The 6250-nt window shown below is 54.2% G+C and overlaps 1 non-coding gene across 1 annotated transcript; it reads left to right on the top strand.

Annotated features, from left to right (window-relative positions):
* The first annotated feature begins 5930 nt into the window (after window positions 1-5930).
* TRNAK-UUU lies at window positions 5931-6003 on the top strand. The gene has a single exon. It is a non-coding gene; the product is annotated as a tRNA-Lys (tRNA).
* The last annotated feature ends 247 nt before the right edge of the window (window positions 6004-6250 follow it).

The following is a 6250-nucleotide window of genomic DNA, read 5'->3' as shown; positions in this document are numbered from 1 at the left end:
GGCTGCCATTCCCCTTCCCCTTCTGTGGTCTCGTCTGTCATTGACTCCAGCCTCTTTTCTATCCATCGTCAGCACCGTCCCAAGCCAGCTGCACTCGCCTCAAAAAGACAGTGTCCCCTGTTGGGTGTGAATCACTGACCTCTCTCCTCTCTGAGCACTGACTGCCCCTCTGTTTCCTTGCCTCTCAGTCTGTGCAGCAAAATATAATACCGTCTATTGAAGCAGGCAAGTGCTGCTTCTGACTTTCCACTTTTAATTGACCCTTATAATCTTGTGGTGCCAACGTGTTGTAGCTTCATTTTATATCGGCTTACAGGGCGGGAGCGGGGGGGGAGGCACCACCAAAAGGTTATACAAGCCTGCCACCTCCGGCTGTGCTCCCAGAGAACAAACCATCTCCTGCACAAAGGGGATGAAAGGACCTGCCTTAGCCTGGGGTTGAACAAGGGACCTTTAGATCTTCAGTCTAACACTCTCCCAGCTGAGCGACAGCCATTTGGCCTGTTGCTTCTCTGTCTGGGATGTGTTTCTCAGCAGTTGCACACAAAAAGGACAGGAAAACGAACGGCTGCTCCACACCCCCACCGGAGGAACCCGGCGCCCTTAGCTGTGGGGAGTAAGAAGTGGCTGTTGGCTGACAGGGCCTGTCCCCGAGCAGCTGGAACAGCAGCTGCCGCCTCCCCCTCGGCTCCAGGCTGTGGGAAATACTCATTGCCTGGCTGCATGACTGTCCGCTGGTCCCGGGCTCCGGTGGACCTGCCGCAGGCATGCCGGCAGGAGCTCAACCGGAGCCGCGGGAAGAGGGGACCCGCCGCGGGACCGGGGAAGGGCGGCGCAGCGCTCCGCGCTGCTTGGGGCAGCCTACTTTCTAGAGCCGCCCCTGGCCAGGGGAGAGCAGTGTCTGGCTCACCGTGGGGGAGAGAAGAGACCTGGTGAGTGCGGATCTCCCTCAGCCTCCCCCGCAATGCTGGTCAGTTGTATTGTCACTGTGAGAGTTGGTGCTTCCCTGCCAGGAAGAGATGGGACAGGGGTGGGGGCTTGGGGGAAGGGGTGGAGTGAGTGTAGGGCCTGGTACAGAAAGGGGGGGGATTTGTCCTGGGCCCTGCACCCCTCTAGGGCCGGCCCTGCAGGGAAGCACCAACTCTCACAGTGACAATACAACTGACCAGCATTGCGGGGGAGGCTGAGGGAGATCCGCACTCACCAGGTCTCTTCTCTCCCCCACGGTGAGCCAGACACTGCTCTCCCCTGGCCAGGGGCGGCTCTAGAAAGTAGGCTGCCCCAAGCAGCGCGGAGCGCTGCGCCGCCCTTCCCCGGTCCCGCGGCGGGTCCCCTCTTCCCGCGGCTCCGGTTGAGCTCCTGCCGGCATGCCTGCGGCAGGTCCACCGGAGCCCGGGACCAGCGGACAGTCATGCCTGCGGCAGGTCCGCTCGTTCCGGGCTCCGGTGGACCTGCCGCAGGCATGCCGGCGGGAGCTCAACCGGAGCCAAATGCCGCCCCCCCGGGAAACGGCCGCCCCAAGCGCCTGCTTGGCGCGCTGGGGTCTAGAGCCGCCCCTGCCCCTGGCTCTCACTCTAGCAGCTGGACACCAAGGAGCCATTTCCCCTCAGGAAGTGCATTGAGTGCCCCTGTGGTGCTGGGGGGCTGGCGCTGCTGCTGCCTGTGGGGCTGGCAGGGGGGCTGATGTCTGCACAGACTCTCAGCTGCCAGGCCGGAGGGGGCACTTGGGACCTTACCAGACTGGCTCAGTGAAGATGGGGAGTTGACAGAGCAATACAGACGCTCTCCAGAGCACGGAGCAGCAGCCGCCCATGCAGCCAGGCAATGAGTATTTCCCACAGCCTGGAGCCGAGGGGGAGGCGGCAGCTGCTGTTCCAGCTGCTCGGGGACAGGCCCTGTCAGCCAACAGCCACTTCTTACTCCCCACAGCTAAGGGCGCCGGGTTCCTCCGGTGGGGGTGTGGAGCAGCCGTTCGTTTTCCTGTCCTTTTTGTGTGCAACTGCTGAGAAACACATCCCAGACAGAGAAGCAACAGGCCAAATGGCTGTCGCTCAGCTGGGAGAGTGTTAGACTGAAGATCTAAAGGTCCCTTGTTCAACCCCAGGCTAAGGCAGGTCCTTTCATCCCCTTTGTGCAGGAGATGGTTTGTTCTCTGGGAGCACAGCCGGAGGTGGCAGGCTTGTATAACCTTTTGGTGGTGCCTCCCCCCCCGCTCCCGCCCTGTAAGCCGATATAAAATGAAGCTACAACACGTTGGCACCACAAGATTATAAGGGTCAATTAAAAGTGGAAAGTCAGAAGCAGCACTTGCCTGCTTCAATAGACGGTATTATATTTTGCTGCACAGACTGAGAGGCAAGGAAACAGAGGGGCAGTCAGTGCTCAGAGAGGAGAGAGGTCAGTGATTCACACCCAACAGGGGACACTGTCTTTTTGAGGCGAGTGCAGCTGGCTTGGGACGGTGCTGACGATGGATAGAAAAGAGGCTGGAGTCAATGACAGACGAGACCACAGAAGGGGAAGGGGAATGGCAGCCCCACAGAAGGTCCTGGGTGCTCAGATGCCCCAGTTATTGCACCCTGGCCTGTCACAGAGAGAAAAGACCCAGCGGGACCCAGCCCCTACAGTGATCCCATGGACAAGAACCTGGCTGGGAGTGGGGTGAAGGTTCCCTCTGGGCAAAGGGGAGCTGAAATCCCTCAGTGTCCTGGAGTTTAAGCAATAGAAGCTTCAAACCCTGCAGGGGTGTGGGCTGAGGTGCATCAGCAGAAGGTTGGGCTGGACGGGGCGGCAGGTTTGTACAATTTTTGGTGGTGCCCAGAATGGGACCAAGTCCTGCCCCCCCACACACACACACCCCTGCCTAAGGCTCTGGGAGGGAGTTTGGGTGTGGGAGGGAGAGGGGCTGGGCTCTGGGAGAGTTTGGGTGCAGGGTCTGGACTCAGTCAGGGGGTTGTGCTGCAGGAGGGTGTGCAGGGGGCAAGCTCTTGGAGGGAGTTTGGGTGCAGGTGTGGGGTCTGGGTTGGGGTTGGGGGTGCAGGAGAGGGTGAGGGGTGCAGCATTTACCTCGGGCATCTCCCAAAAGCAACCTGCACCCTCCTCTGGCAGCAGCCCCTAAGCGGGAGGGCCAGGGGTGTCTCTGTGCATGGCTGCCCGCAGACTTCACCCCCGCAGCTCCCATTGCCACAGCTGGCAGAGTTGGCACTCAGGGCGGGGCAGCGTACGGAGACCTCCCCCACACCAGGGAGGTGCCAGCCGTTTCCGGGAGTGACGTGCCACATGGAGTGAGGGCGGGAAGGAAACTGCCTTAGTCCCCTTGTGCTGCTGGTGGTGGTGGCGGGGGTCCCTGGGCCCTTTTAAATTGCCCAAGGGTGGCAGGCAGCACTGAGGGGGACACTCCCAAGGGCCTAACGTTGCTTTGCACAATGATAAATCTTGGAACAGGACAGAAATGAAATGGCAGCAGAACCTAAGGAATTAAAAGCCTCCGGATTCTTGTGTGTGCACTGACTCCGAACGGAAACTGTAATTTGACTCGCTTTGTGTCTGCGGCTGGTAAAATATCAAGGCAAAGCCATTCCAGTGATTGTGACCCTGGGATTGAGGAGGCTTTGGTCTTATTAAAATGTAACTAGCATGTTACACTTGTGTTTTTAAAGGTGGCTTCCCCAAGCAATCCCAAGTTGTTCTTCCCACAGCTGGCTGATGGGGGGCAGCAGGGGATCTCCCCAATCTGGGGGAATCTCTCTGGGCCCCACTGTTAATTCTCCATCCTTTCTCCCCCTAACCATGCCCCCGCCCATTATCAATGTTTTGGAGCAACCCCTCTCTCCCTCCCTCCCTTTAAGGGATACAGACTCTGTGACAGAGACTGAATGGGGCTCCTCTCTGCATGGCCCCAATGGGGAAGGAAAGAGACTGGAGGGAGGGGGAGAAGATGAGCAGAAGGAGTCAAATGGGGCTAAACCAAAACAGAGGAGATTTTCTTTCTGTCAAAATGTCCTGGAGTCTCATGGCTGAAAAGCCGCATCTTGAGTTAGGTTTGATGCATCAGCCTTTCAATTACCAGGCAAAGGTGTGAATCACAGAGACTGATAACTGCCTGCTTCCCAGCTTTGCCAAAGAAGCACCTGCACTGGTGCCACTGGTGAGCGCAGAGGGGGCTACTGCTGGGGTTATGAATTCAAGCCTTATTTGGAGCACTGGTTTTTATTACCTGTGTAGTTTCCCCAACTTGCTTTGCTTAATTTGCATGGAAAGTGCCCTACTAGGAAAAGGAGACTAAGTTCTAAAAGGTGGCAGTAGGTGCATAGCTTGGAAACATCCCCCCTGTGCTGCCATTAGTTCCAGTAGATTGTTCACTGGCAGCCTGAATTGATTTCTTTGCTGCTGTGAAAGCTGCCATGAAAAGTCTCTGGTCACCAGAGCTCCCTGCTTCTTCCAGCACATCTCTGGCTCCTTCCCTGCCCCAGTCATGGCTGTAGGAGGGTCCTATATACACTGAGCCTCAAACTTTTCCAAGCCCTTTTAGCGCAGTTGGCAGCGTGTCAGTTGCATAATCTAAAGGTCCTGAGTTCAAGCCTCAGAGAAGGCAGTGGGTTTAGCTCCCTGCTTCAGATTTTCTACAGGAAATCAGAGAAAAGAAACTATAGGAGAGTGGTTTCTAGACACCCTCCCACCCATCTCACACACACACACAGACTTTTCTAAGGCATTAACTTTTCCTTCTCTGTGCAGTTTGTATTCTCCATAGAGCAAAATAAAACAAAAACATGCAAGTCCAAGCCTAATACAGTATGAAACTCAATACAGATCAAATCTCACCCTCAGAGATCTTCCAATAAGCTTCTTTCGCAGACTAGACTTATTTCTTGTCTGGGCCCAATCTTTTCACCTGGTACAGTCCTTGTTCCAGCTCAGGTGGTAGCTAGGGGATGTCTCATGACTGCAGCCACCTTTCTTCTGTTCCACCCTTATATAGCTTTGGTACAAGGCAGGAATCTTTTGTCTCTCTCCTGGGAAAAGCCCCAGGTTTAAGATGGATTCCTGTACCAGGTGACATGGTCACATGTCCTGTGAGACCCCCAAGCCTTCATTCTTCCTGGCCTGACTCACAGATGGTGCAGGACAGAGCCATCTCCAGTCAATTGTCCTGGTTAATGGGAGCCATCAAGAGTCCAAACCACTATTAATGGCCCACACTTTGCATCATTACAACAGGACCTCAGAGTTATAGTTCATATTTCTAGTTTCAGATACAAGAATGATTGAGTCATACAAATAGGATGAACACACACAATAGATAATAAGCTTTGTAATGATACTGTACAAGAGACCTTTTGCATGAAGCATGTTCCAGTTACATTATATTCACAGGTTTCAGAGTAGCAGCTGTGTTAGTCTGTATCCGCAAAAAGAACAGGAGTACTTGTGGAACCTTAGAGAATAACAAATTTATTTTAGCATAAGCTTTCATGGGCTACAGCTCACTTCTTCGGATGCATCTAAACTCATACCACAGCAGGGAAAGGGTTTTACTGTGGCACCTGGGAGCAGTTGAGTTTCATGTTCAGGCTGTGGTATGAGTTCCTCCAGGTTTCTCGTAAGCACACAGGGACCTTCGCGGGTGCTCTCGATACAGGAATGGTCCCGACATGATAAAGTGATGGGGATTGCATTTCCCTTTTTTATATTTGTATTTCCAATGACATTTCTGTTTGTGATTTCGTTTTGCTTTGTATAACTGTGTTTTCTCCTGGATTTGATATTTAACTAAAAAAAGAATAAGGCCTCAGGGCGCTAGATGGAGGAGCAGGCTGGGGCTAGGACTGCTAAGAGAGCGAGAGTAGCAGGTTTTCTGTATTGTTTCCTGCCCTCATTTTCATGACTAGTTTCTCTTCTGCATGAAATTTGTTTTTGTTTATATGTGAGCCTGGCTAGCTCAGTTGGTAGAGCGTCAGACTTTTAATCTGAGGGTCCAGGGTTCAAGTCCCTGGTCAGATGAAGAAGGAACCCTTCCCCTCAAAATGGAAGAAAGTGTCTCTCCAGGATGTTATTCGGCATCACCTTTTTTTCCCCAGTACTTGGCTTTTCACTAGGAAGGGCCATGTACTGCCTGGGACTGAAGGGGCAACTTCCTCACATGCCCACTGGCCTCTCAGTCAGGATTAAGAAAGGCCTCTGGGAGCTGCAGCAAACTGCTGCAGGCCAACTTGGTGAGCAAATGCAGGGCTGCCCGCACAGGGTCATA

This window comes from Mauremys reevesii, unplaced genomic scaffold (genome assembly GCF_016161935.1).
Source record: "Mauremys reevesii isolate NIE-2019 unplaced genomic scaffold, ASM1616193v1 Contig4, whole genome shotgun sequence".
NCBI classification, from domain to species: Eukaryota; Metazoa; Chordata; order Testudines; family Geoemydidae; genus Mauremys; species Mauremys reevesii.
Note: the sequence above shows the minus strand (reverse complement) of the source record. Positions and strands in the feature narration are given on the sequence as shown.